This window comes from the organism of the source record quoted next, unplaced genomic scaffold, assembly GCF_019419815.1.
Source record: "Pyrus x bretschneideri cultivar Hongxiangsu unplaced genomic scaffold, Pyrus_bretschneideri_v1 Contig63, whole genome shotgun sequence".
Classification (NCBI taxonomy): Eukaryota; Viridiplantae; Streptophyta; class Magnoliopsida; order Rosales; family Rosaceae; genus Pyrus; species Pyrus x bretschneideri.
Genome location: NW_025999802.1, coordinates 1,957,239 through 1,967,878, shown reverse-complemented (window position 1 = coordinate 1,967,878; position 10,640 = coordinate 1,957,239). Strand labels below are relative to the sequence as shown.

Genomic DNA, 10,640 nt, shown 5'->3' with positions numbered 1-10,640 from the left:
CACATCAGAAAAGGTTTCTTGAGATTATTGTTGGGGTTATCACAAACCTTGAGAGGGAGCTTCTTTGTGTCGAGAGTAGTGTATTACTCTGCACGGTAATCACTCAAGCTTGTTCGGTGTAGTCAAAGTCTTGCCGATACGATGGGTGATCTTCAAGTTGTTGGAGGAATCAAGAAGCTCAACAACCAAAACTATAACACGTGGGCAACGTGTATAGAGTCTTACCTTCAAGGTCAAGACTTGTGGGAGGTTGTCGGTGGTAATGAAGTTACACAACCGGCAGCGGAAGATGCTAACGGCATCTTGCGAAAATGGAAAATTAAAGCAGGCAAAGCGATGTTTGTTTTAAAGACCACAATTGAAGAAGAAATGTTGGAGCACATTCGGGATGCCAAAACGCCAAAGGAAGCATGGGACACTTTTGTTACACTCTTTTCGAAGAGGAACGATACAAAATTGCAACTTCTCGAGAATGAGCTGCTATCGATGGTACAACGCGACATGACGATTACCCAGTACTTTCACAAGGTGAAGTCGATATGCCGCGAAATTTCAGAATTAGATCCAACAGCTCCTATTGGGGAAACCAGGATGAAGAGAATAATTGTCCATGGTTTGAGACCCGAATATCGAGGGTTCATTGCCGCTGTACAAGGATGGCCGACCCAACCATCACTTGTTGAGTTCGAGAATTTGCTTGCCGATCAAGAAGCTTTGGCAAAGCAAATGGGAGGGGTCTCGTTAAAAGGTGAGGAGGAAGCGCTCTACACCAAAAGTAAAGGCAGCTTTAAGCAGCGTGCTGGTGGTGGATCTAAAAGAAATGGTGACAAGGAAAAAGGTCATCAAGGAGGAGGGAGTTCTCGGCCAGGGGGAGCTCCGAAGTATCACGGCAACCGTGGTCAGTCCCAGAATAATAAAAGATTTGAGGGCAAGTGTTACAATTGTGGAAAGAATGGTCACATGGCGAAGGATTGCTGGTTCAAAAGGCCTGCAGAAAGTAACGTCGCCAACTTAGAGAAGAAAAGTGAAGATGATTGGGATGTCATTGCGTCTCTAGCCCTGGAGGAAGAATGGGATGCAGAAGCATCATCTTGTTGGTGCTCAGAAAATGAGGCGTTGCCCGACCCAAAAGATTTAGAAGATACATTGCAAGGGAAACTGGGAGACCAAGCTGCCCAAATCCAATCAAGTCCAGATGAGCCTGAAGATTTGCTTGCTGGAGACGATGTCGAGCAAGAAGTACCTAAGAGTCCTTGGCAAACAGGTGTGTACCAACAATCACAAGAAGTTAGACCTAGTGAAGTGGAGGTATCAACTCCACAAGCACAACTAAGAAGGTCAACAAGAGTACGAAAGCCAAATCCTAAATATTCCAATGCTGCCATAACTGATGGAGCACCAAAAGAACATGAGGTGTTTGAAGAAGCATCACAAAGTTCTGAGTGGATGACAGCTATGAAAGAAGAGCTTGATGCACTTCAGCAAAATCAGACTTGGGATCTCGTGCCAAAGTCAAGAGATGTGAAACCCATATCCTGCAAATGGGTGTACAAGATAAAGCGTCGTCCTGATGGTTCAGTTGAAAGGTACAAGGCTCGGTTGGTGGCTCGAGACTTCTCTCAGCAATATGGACTAGACTATGATGAAACGTTTAGTCCAGTAGCAAAGCTTACAACCGTACGAGTCCTACTTGCACTTGCAGCTAACAAAAATTGGAATCTATACCAAATGGATGTGAAGAATGCTTTCTTGCATGGAGAGTTAGATCGGGAGATCTACATGATGCAGCCAATGGGCTTTGAAAGTAAAGTTCATCCCGAGTACGTGTGCAAGTTGAGGAAAGCACTCTACGGTCTAAAACAAGCACCCAGGGCGTGGTATGGTAAGATTGCTGAATTTCTAACACAAGGTGGTTATTCAGTAACACCTGCAGATTCCAGCTTGTTTGTCAAAGCCAATGAAGGAAAGCTAGCTATCGTGCTAGTGTATGTGGATGACTTGATCATAACCGGTGATGATGAGGCAGAAATTCTTCAGACGAAGGAGAATTTATCAGTCCGTTTCCAGATGAAGGAACTTGGCCAACTCAAGCACTTCCTTGGTCTAGAGGTTGATCGCACACAAGAAGGAATATTTCTCTGTCAACAGAAGTATTCCAAAGATTTATTGAAGAGGTTCGGAATGCTCGAATGCAAGCTGATCTCTACGCCGATGGAGCCAAATGTCAAAATGAGTGCACATGAAGGAAAAGATTTGGAAGATGCGACGATGTATCGACAATTGGTAGGTAGTCTGATCTACTTAACCTTGACTCGACCTGACATTTCTTATGCAGTTGGTGTGATGAGTCGGTACATGCAAAATCCAAAGAAGCTTCACTTGGAAGCAGTTCGACGAATACTGAGATATGTGAAGAGTACAATTGACTATGGTCTTTTGTACAAGAAAGGTGAAGACTGCAAGTTAGTTGGTTACTGTGATGCTGACTATGCGGGAGATCATGACACCAGGAGATCAACAACTGGGTATGTGTTTAAGCTTGGTTCTGGAACCATCTCTTGGTGTAGCAAGAGACAGCCAACGGTATCTTTGTCAACCACAGAAGCAGAGTATAGAGCAGCAGCAATGGCAGCTCAAGAGAATGCATGGCTGGTACAGCTGATGAGTGATCTACATCAACCAGTAGATTATCCAGTACCATTGTACTGTGATAACCAATCGGCCATTCGCTTGGCAGAAAATCCAGTCTTTCATGCAAGAACTAAACATGTGGAAGTGCACTACCACTTTATCAGAGAAAAGGTTCTACAAGAAGAGATTGAGATGAGACAAGTCAAGACGAATGATCAAGTTGCGGACTTGTTCACAAAAAGTTTAAGTACAGGCAAGCTCGAAAATTTTCGCTGTCTGCTCAGCACAGTGCAAAGAATGAGAGCTGACATTGAGGGGGAGTGTTGAAAATCAATGTCAAAGTTAGGCAAGGAAAGTTAGGCAATGTTAGGTATGGTTGAATAAAAATTATTAGGTGCAATTAATGTGTTTTGTGTGGTAATAAATAATCTTAGTTTAATCATTTGGTTTGCTATAAATACCTAAGTTCTCAAGCATTGTAAATCATCCAAGGAAAAACAAAGCCTAGAGCTAAATAAGAAAAGCTTTGCTAATTAGTTTGTTTTGTGAGCTTTCTTTAAAGAGTGTGTTCTATTTTCTTCTTCTTGTGATCATTAGAGTTATCTTGGATACTCTTCTTATTTAACAATAAACAGATAAAATGTGAGGATTCTAGGATCCTCATCCTCATCCATATGCTGGTATATAGCTGGTTGTGCTTACTATTTCAGCAAATTGCCTTGCAAAAAGGTTGGTGATGCAAATTTAATGATTCTATAAGCCGGTGGATTGTCTTGGTGAAAATCATTTTCTTCGTCCTGTCGCATCCGGCTTCGAACAAACCCTCTTCTTAGAATGCATCAATATTGCTAGTCTAGTGATAGAACCAGAGCACCCATGGATCCTGCAATGCATCCCAACCTCTTCACTTCTTCTTCAAAAATAAAAAATAAAAACCAAAAACCCATGTTAGACAACCACTACTACTACTTGAGTTTCTACTTCTTTGTTGCATTCTCTACTGTATTTGGCAATAGCAGGCTCTCTTACATGGTGGTGTCTTCTGCTGTGGAACTCAATAGCCGCGGCCGCCTCAGGTGCTGATGATGATCACCCTACGGACAGTGGGGATTTCGATTTGGGTACTATATACATGAAGAGATGAAGAGAAAGTTCTGACATTCAGAGGCCCAAAGTTTACATTTCTTTATGACTGCAAAGAGTGGTAGTATACAGCCAATATGACAGCAAGTACAGCAGAGCACATATTATAAGGCTGATTTGCAATGGAAAAAAATACAAGATAAAAATCACAAGATAAAAATCATGTTGTACACATTAATTTTCGATATATGGGTAGAGAAAGAAGTAATCTTGTACTGGATGTGTGAATTTGTATCGTTTATTGTTGATAAATTGCATAACTCAGCTGAGTTTTTGTCAACCGCACACATTTTATCATGATAAAATTGCTGATTCGGAACTCAGCTGCTCTTACTTGCCGTGTGCATTCCGACACAGATTTTAAGCAGCAACCGCAACGCTATCCTGAGACTCAGGACACTCTGTTGCACTCGAGAAAGATCTCACTTGATCGTAGTCAAGACAGAATGTCACAAGCCTATATGTGTCAATCATATTCGAATGTGTTATTAGAAAAAATTTCGGTGCCAGAAGAATGGATAAAGCTAATGCTTTCATCTTAATCCCGCGATAGAGAGAATTGTGCTAATCAAAACTATTTACTCTCTGCCTTGTCACGCAAGGCATTAACTTCCAGGGGGCTTCTGTCAAATATCCTCTCCCTTGCCTTACTTGCCTGAAACATAAAAAGACCAACATTAATATCCTCGAAACCACATAAAAGGAGGTCGTGCTTAATGAAATGTTGTGTCTGTGGTTGGCTTTCAAGTAGGGAGTTTGAACAAAAAGAACATATCGTTGTAGTCGTAAGAGAAAATGTTCTTCATCTTTCCTCCCGACTTCTTGGCAATCAAATAGAGAATTTTGAAAATGAATGCAGAGAAGATCGAGTTAGGGTCGAGGATTTAACCTGCTTTTCCCAATTTGTACAACATGTTACTAAAGCGAGCAGACTGACTTGCACAAAAGCACCAACTTGTACACCAATCCAAGGGCCCCTTCCTCTAAGCTGAACCCAGAAAGCCAACGCGATAGCAACGGGGATTCCACAAAGATAATATGCTCCAAGGTTGATGTAAGCCCCTATGTGCTGCCACCCAGTTCCTCTAGCAATACCTGATTTAGCGGTTCAAAAAACATATAACATTAGATCCAAACACGAATGAAGTTATTCTTTAGAACAATGCTTAATCCTGTAGTACTATCGGCAGAAGATAAGGCAACTGACCTGTAAGGACCCCGTGCATACTGTCTAGTATGACAGATAGGCAAACTAGAGGAACCATGATTGTGACGTAATCGATGACTTCTTTCTCGTTGCTAAAAGTGTAACCAAATACTTTCCGGCAGGCAAAGAGTGTCGTGGTTGTTATACTTGTCTCTGCGACTGCAAGAAACATCGCAGCAAAAGTAGCTATACGAGCACGTTGTGGGTTACCAGCTCCCAGTTCAATTGAAACTCTAGTACTGTACAACACCCAAAGGAAAGAAAAAGATAAGTTATTGCTTATTAGAGATCTTTTTATGCAAATTTAACTGCATTGCGATTTAGCACGCAAATACGTATAGTTTGATGGAACTTAAAGAGTTGAGACTTAAGTGCTCAATGTTTGAGCATACCTTACTGCAGCACCAAACGCATAGGGTATTGCATAGATCGTTGAAATCGCCAGAAGACTGTCCAAACCAATCAATTAGAATAACAAGAAACTTTCTAAATGGAGATCAAACTGGATTTTTTTTCCTTCATCGTTTAGTAACCGAAATGAAACACAAACAGAAAACTTACCATGCAGACAGAACTGAAGTTTCAAGAGCCGGATTTGGTAAAAGTCTAGACAGAAATATAAGCAGCTCGAATGACCACCACTCAAGGCTACAACCATCAACAAGGACCAAGACAAAGGAAAGAGATAAATTGTAAGACTAAGAAATTAAGCATATCGAAATCTCTTCTTGAAACTAAAATACAGGGAGAAACTGGCTACCATTGCATTACTGCAGAAGCGAGGGCAAAGCGAAAGAATTCTCCGATACTGTGGAATATATCCTTCGAAATTGGAGCACGAGTTTTTGAACAGGCAGGGGAAAACTTCATGTATAACCATAGAAAAATCACATTCAACCAATAGGAAATGCCGATTGCTAATGCTTCTCCAAGGCGTTCCAATCCAGACTTGAATATTAGAATCCAGCAGAGAGGAATATGGAATAAAAAGGTGGCGAAAGAGGTTACGAGCATAGGCATTACTAAACTCTGTGTTTGAAAGTATCGAATGAGCGGTTGAAGAGTTGCATAAGCAAATAAACCAGGAATAAGTCAGATTGTGTATTTTCCGGCTTTGCGAGAAATCGCAGGGTTTTGACCGGTGAAAATCAGTATCTCCTCCGTATATATCCATATCAAAGATAAGGGAAGACAAACCATGTTGAGAGAAAATATAGCAGTGTACGTTAGAAGTCCAAGTTTCTGATATTGCTCAGCTCCATATGCTTGCCCACATAAAGTTTCCAGCGCACTTGCCATTCCCAACTGTTCATACAGATTATTAGAGACAGATTATTAACATCTACGCTACGAAAATCGTCATTATTTCGATATTAGTACTACATCTACGCTAAAATTCGTATTATATCATCCATAAGTTTGTGTTATAAGATTATCATTAAAATTTAAGAAGGTCCATGTTATACACGATATACACACAACATTCACAGCATTGATTCCAGCATGGTTTGGGAACAATTTTCTGTACATGAAACATTTCAGGGGACAAAGGAGTTATAATAGGCGGCCCAAGCCAACAAGGCTTTCTGCTTTGCGAGGTTCAGGGGAACGTCTATCTTATGGAGTGTTATCCTTACTTTGCAAAGAATCTATTGCAAAGAAGTTATGAGAAAGACAAATTAATCTGCAGTGGCAGAGTCCAATTAAACTCACAATACTTCGTACATTCTGTGATTAGGCATTAATTATGGGCTTGTTTAGAAGAGCTTTTTGAATGAGAAAATGCTTTTAGCACGAATGTTTTAAGGTGCTTTTTGTTGAAAGTATTTTAAGTGTTTTTTTTTAAGGATTCTCTTGCACTTTTACTAAGGAATAGTTTCATAAATATTTTCACCAGAAACACTATTAGCCATTTTAAAAGGACTTTCAAATGAACACAAAATGACGTAGGTCTTCAAACTCAAAAACAAAAACAGTGGGACCCTAAACATTGGCAGGTCAGTTTTTCAGAATGAGGATTCTCTTTGTGAAAATATAATTTCTGATCACATAATATACGATAAACAGACATAATTAACAATGAACGTACACTATTAAAGGATGTTGGGAATCCTCACAAACAGATCAGTAGACATTCAGTTTTTCATACTTTGGTCATTTGTCAGATGCCTAGTGGAATCCGATCGGCAGTCTTTTAGACAGTATACAATAACATCACAGAAGATCAGATCCCAATTGCAACCCAATGAAAAAAAAAATTAATTAATTAAAAACTAAAGATCAGATAATACGAAGGACGGTTCAAGTTTGCTATTCCGTTCCGCTACGGAATTCGCCATAATCTGTAGTGTCATTTGTCCTTGAGAGACATAGACAATACAAATTTTAATTTGATTCGTTCTAAATTAGTTAAAAAAATATACATTAATTTTATGGTAAAATATTATAATTATACATTTCACCATTATATTTTATACTTATTATCATCAAAAGATGAAAACATATCAAAATAATTAATTTTCTTAATTGTTTAATCAAAATACTATTAAAATATTCTTAAATTAATAGAACCTATGTTTCATTCTTATAATATAAAATATTCTCACATTAGTAAAACCTGTGTTATATTTGTACATCAACATTTGTTGCCAAATGGAACCTTTATTAAGTTTTGTCAATTTAACTGTTAAAAGATGATATTACGTGTATGAAGCTTACCTTTTTATTGACATGAATGTTTGAGCCATGTAGACAAGGAATTAATTAATAATTATTATAAATGGTTGAACAAGATACTAAATCAATTCGGTGGTATTGATACGGAATTCGGACCGTATCCGGCAACTATAGATCAGATCAAAGGTGAAGTCTGCATACATAGGTTAGGCCAGTTGGTGATAATTGTCACATCCCAGCCCGAGACGGATCACTTCCCGGGCCCGCTCCACCACCGTAGCACGATATTGTCCGCTTTGGGCTTACCATTCCCTCACGGTTTTGTTTTTGGGAACTCACGAGCAACTTCCCAGTGGGTCACCCATCATGGGATTGCTCTCACGCGCTACTCGCTTAACTTCGAAGTTCATACCGATCCCGAAGCCAGTGAGCTCCCAAAAGGCCTCGTGCTAAGTAGGGATGGGAATATACATATAAGAATCACACCCCTGGGCGATGTGGGATATCACAATCCACCCCCCTTAGGGGCCCGACGTCCTCGTCGGCACACACGCGACCAGGGTTAGGCTCTGATACCAAATTGTCACATCCCGACCCGAGACGGATCACTTCTCGGGCCCGCTCCACCACCGTAGCACAATATTGTCCGCTTTGGGCTTACCATTCCCTCACGGTTTTGTTTTTGGGAACTCACGAGCAACTTCCCAGTGGGTCACCCATCATTCGATTGCTCTCACGCGCTACTCGCTTAACTTCGAAGTTCCTACCGATCCCGAAGCCAATGAGCTCCCAAAAGGCCTCGTGCTAAGTAGGGATGAGAATATACATATAAGAATCACACCCCTGGACGATGTGGGATGTCACAATAATGACTTGAGTTCAAAATCCTTACAAATAGCGAGAGCAGCTTAGAATATCGCATTGCAAAAAGATACGAAAGTTTTGTTCAAAAAAAAGAATGGAAGTTTTGTGCATTCTATGTATGGTGAGGTTAATTGGCATTTACACAAACCGAAACCAAACATAAAAAACAGCAGTGGATATTAAAACAAGAAGATGGAAGATATATAGACTTACGAAAAGACTGAAGCCGGTGACGCCGACGAGGGAGATGGCTATGGAGGAACTGGAGAGTGCAAGTTCACCCAGGTGACCAACCATCATCATTGAAATAAACCGCAGCATGTACTGGGATAGTACCACAGCAACCATTGGTCCTGCTATGCATCCCAACCTCTTTACTTCTTCAAAAAAAGAAACCCATGTTAGACAACTACTACCACTGCTTGAATTTATACTGCTTCTTTGTTGCTCTTCTCTGTATTTTGGCAATAGCAAGCTCTCTTCCATGGCGGAACTCTGGCGGAGGCTGCCTCAGGAGCTGATGATCAACCAGTAAGCCTAATAGCCTATGGACGCTGGAGATTTGGAAAGTTTTGACCTTTCATGGACATTGTATATTCACAGGCCAAAAGTTTACCTTTTTCTTATGAATAAAGGCTGCCTAGTGTACAGCAAACATGACAGCAAGAAAAACAGAGCAATAATAAGCCTTCATTTGCTTGGCCACAAGACAGGCAAGATTATAGGCCACACTTGGAGCCTCTTTCCACAATTTAGATAAATTTAGCGTAGAAAGTCATATAAAAAAGGAAAAAAAAAAAAAAAAAGTGGAGCAACCAATTTTGACTAATGAGGTGATGCGAAGGAATAAGGTCATCTCCAACCGATCCAGTCATATGGTTAAAAATAGCTTAGAATGACACGAAAATCATCTCCAACCGAGAGTTAGGCTAAAGGGCATGTGGGCTTCATCAGGCCCAAACCCCCAAATCAGGCCAGCGGGCTGGCCATTTTCAGCCAGCCAACCAACCCTCCAGCGCTAGAATGTCAAGCTTGACATTTTGCCAGCCTTCTAGCTCCAAAATGTCAAACCCTCCAGCTCAGCCTATTTGAATGCTAATGGTTACCTGGCGTCAGCATGACGCCAGCTAGCAACGTCTTGCTGTCATCATGTTACCGTTGGAATTTGAAATTTTTTTTTTTTTGGACGAATTTTAAAAAAAAATTCTAATTTTTTCCCTATAAATATCTACATCATTCCTACAACATTGAAAGCTGAAAATAAGAAGTGTCACGTAAATAAGAATCATATCTAAAATTTGCACAACCAATTACATATTGACACGTGGCACTCAAAATCCTATCCGAAATTTTTTTAAGATTACATAAAGATAAGAAATCTGGAGAGTTACTCACTTTAGTGACACATGTCACTTGAAATCCTATCTAAAAAATTATTGAGATTACATAAAGATAAGAAATCTCGAGAGTGATTCACGTTAACGACACGTTTCACTTGAAATCCTATCCAAAAAATTATTGAGATTATATAACGATAAGAAATCCAAAGGCTTATTCATTTGGCAACAAGTGACACTCAAAATATGTTCAAAAACCTTATTTTAATATGATAGTTTAATTTAATTAACCATATTAATTTAATTAAAATAATAAATTATGTTTGGCCTATGATCATTTCGCCCCTTCGGTTGGAGATGATTTTTTGTCAAATAACTATGTTTGGCCTATGGCCCTTTGGCCCCTTCGGTTAGAGATGATATAAAATATGGTCTAGCACTATTCATTAAAATATAATTTTGTGCATGACTATAGGGCTAAACATGGCCATTTGGGCCTCTTTTGGTTGGAGATGGCCGAAGGAGGGCCAAATGTCTCCCTTTAGCCTTGCAAAAAAAAATATATTAATGAACAGTGCTTGGCCATATTTTATACTATCTCCAACCGAGGGGGCTAAAGGGTCATAGGTTAAACATAGCCCTTTGACAAAAAATCATCTCCAACCGAAGGGGCCAAAGGGTCATAGGCCAAACATAATTTATTATTTTAATTGAATTAATATGGTTAATTAAATTGAACTACCATATTAAAATAAGATTTTTGGACTGCCACTTGTCACTAA

General features: G+C 39.8%; 1 pseudogene; it reads right to left on the bottom strand.

The window, feature by feature from the left end:
• Positions 1-3,272: 3,272 nt before the first annotated feature.
• LOC103947064 lies at positions 3,273-9,275 on the bottom strand (annotated as a pseudogene).
• Between the last annotated feature and the right edge of the window lie 1,365 nt (positions 9,276-10,640).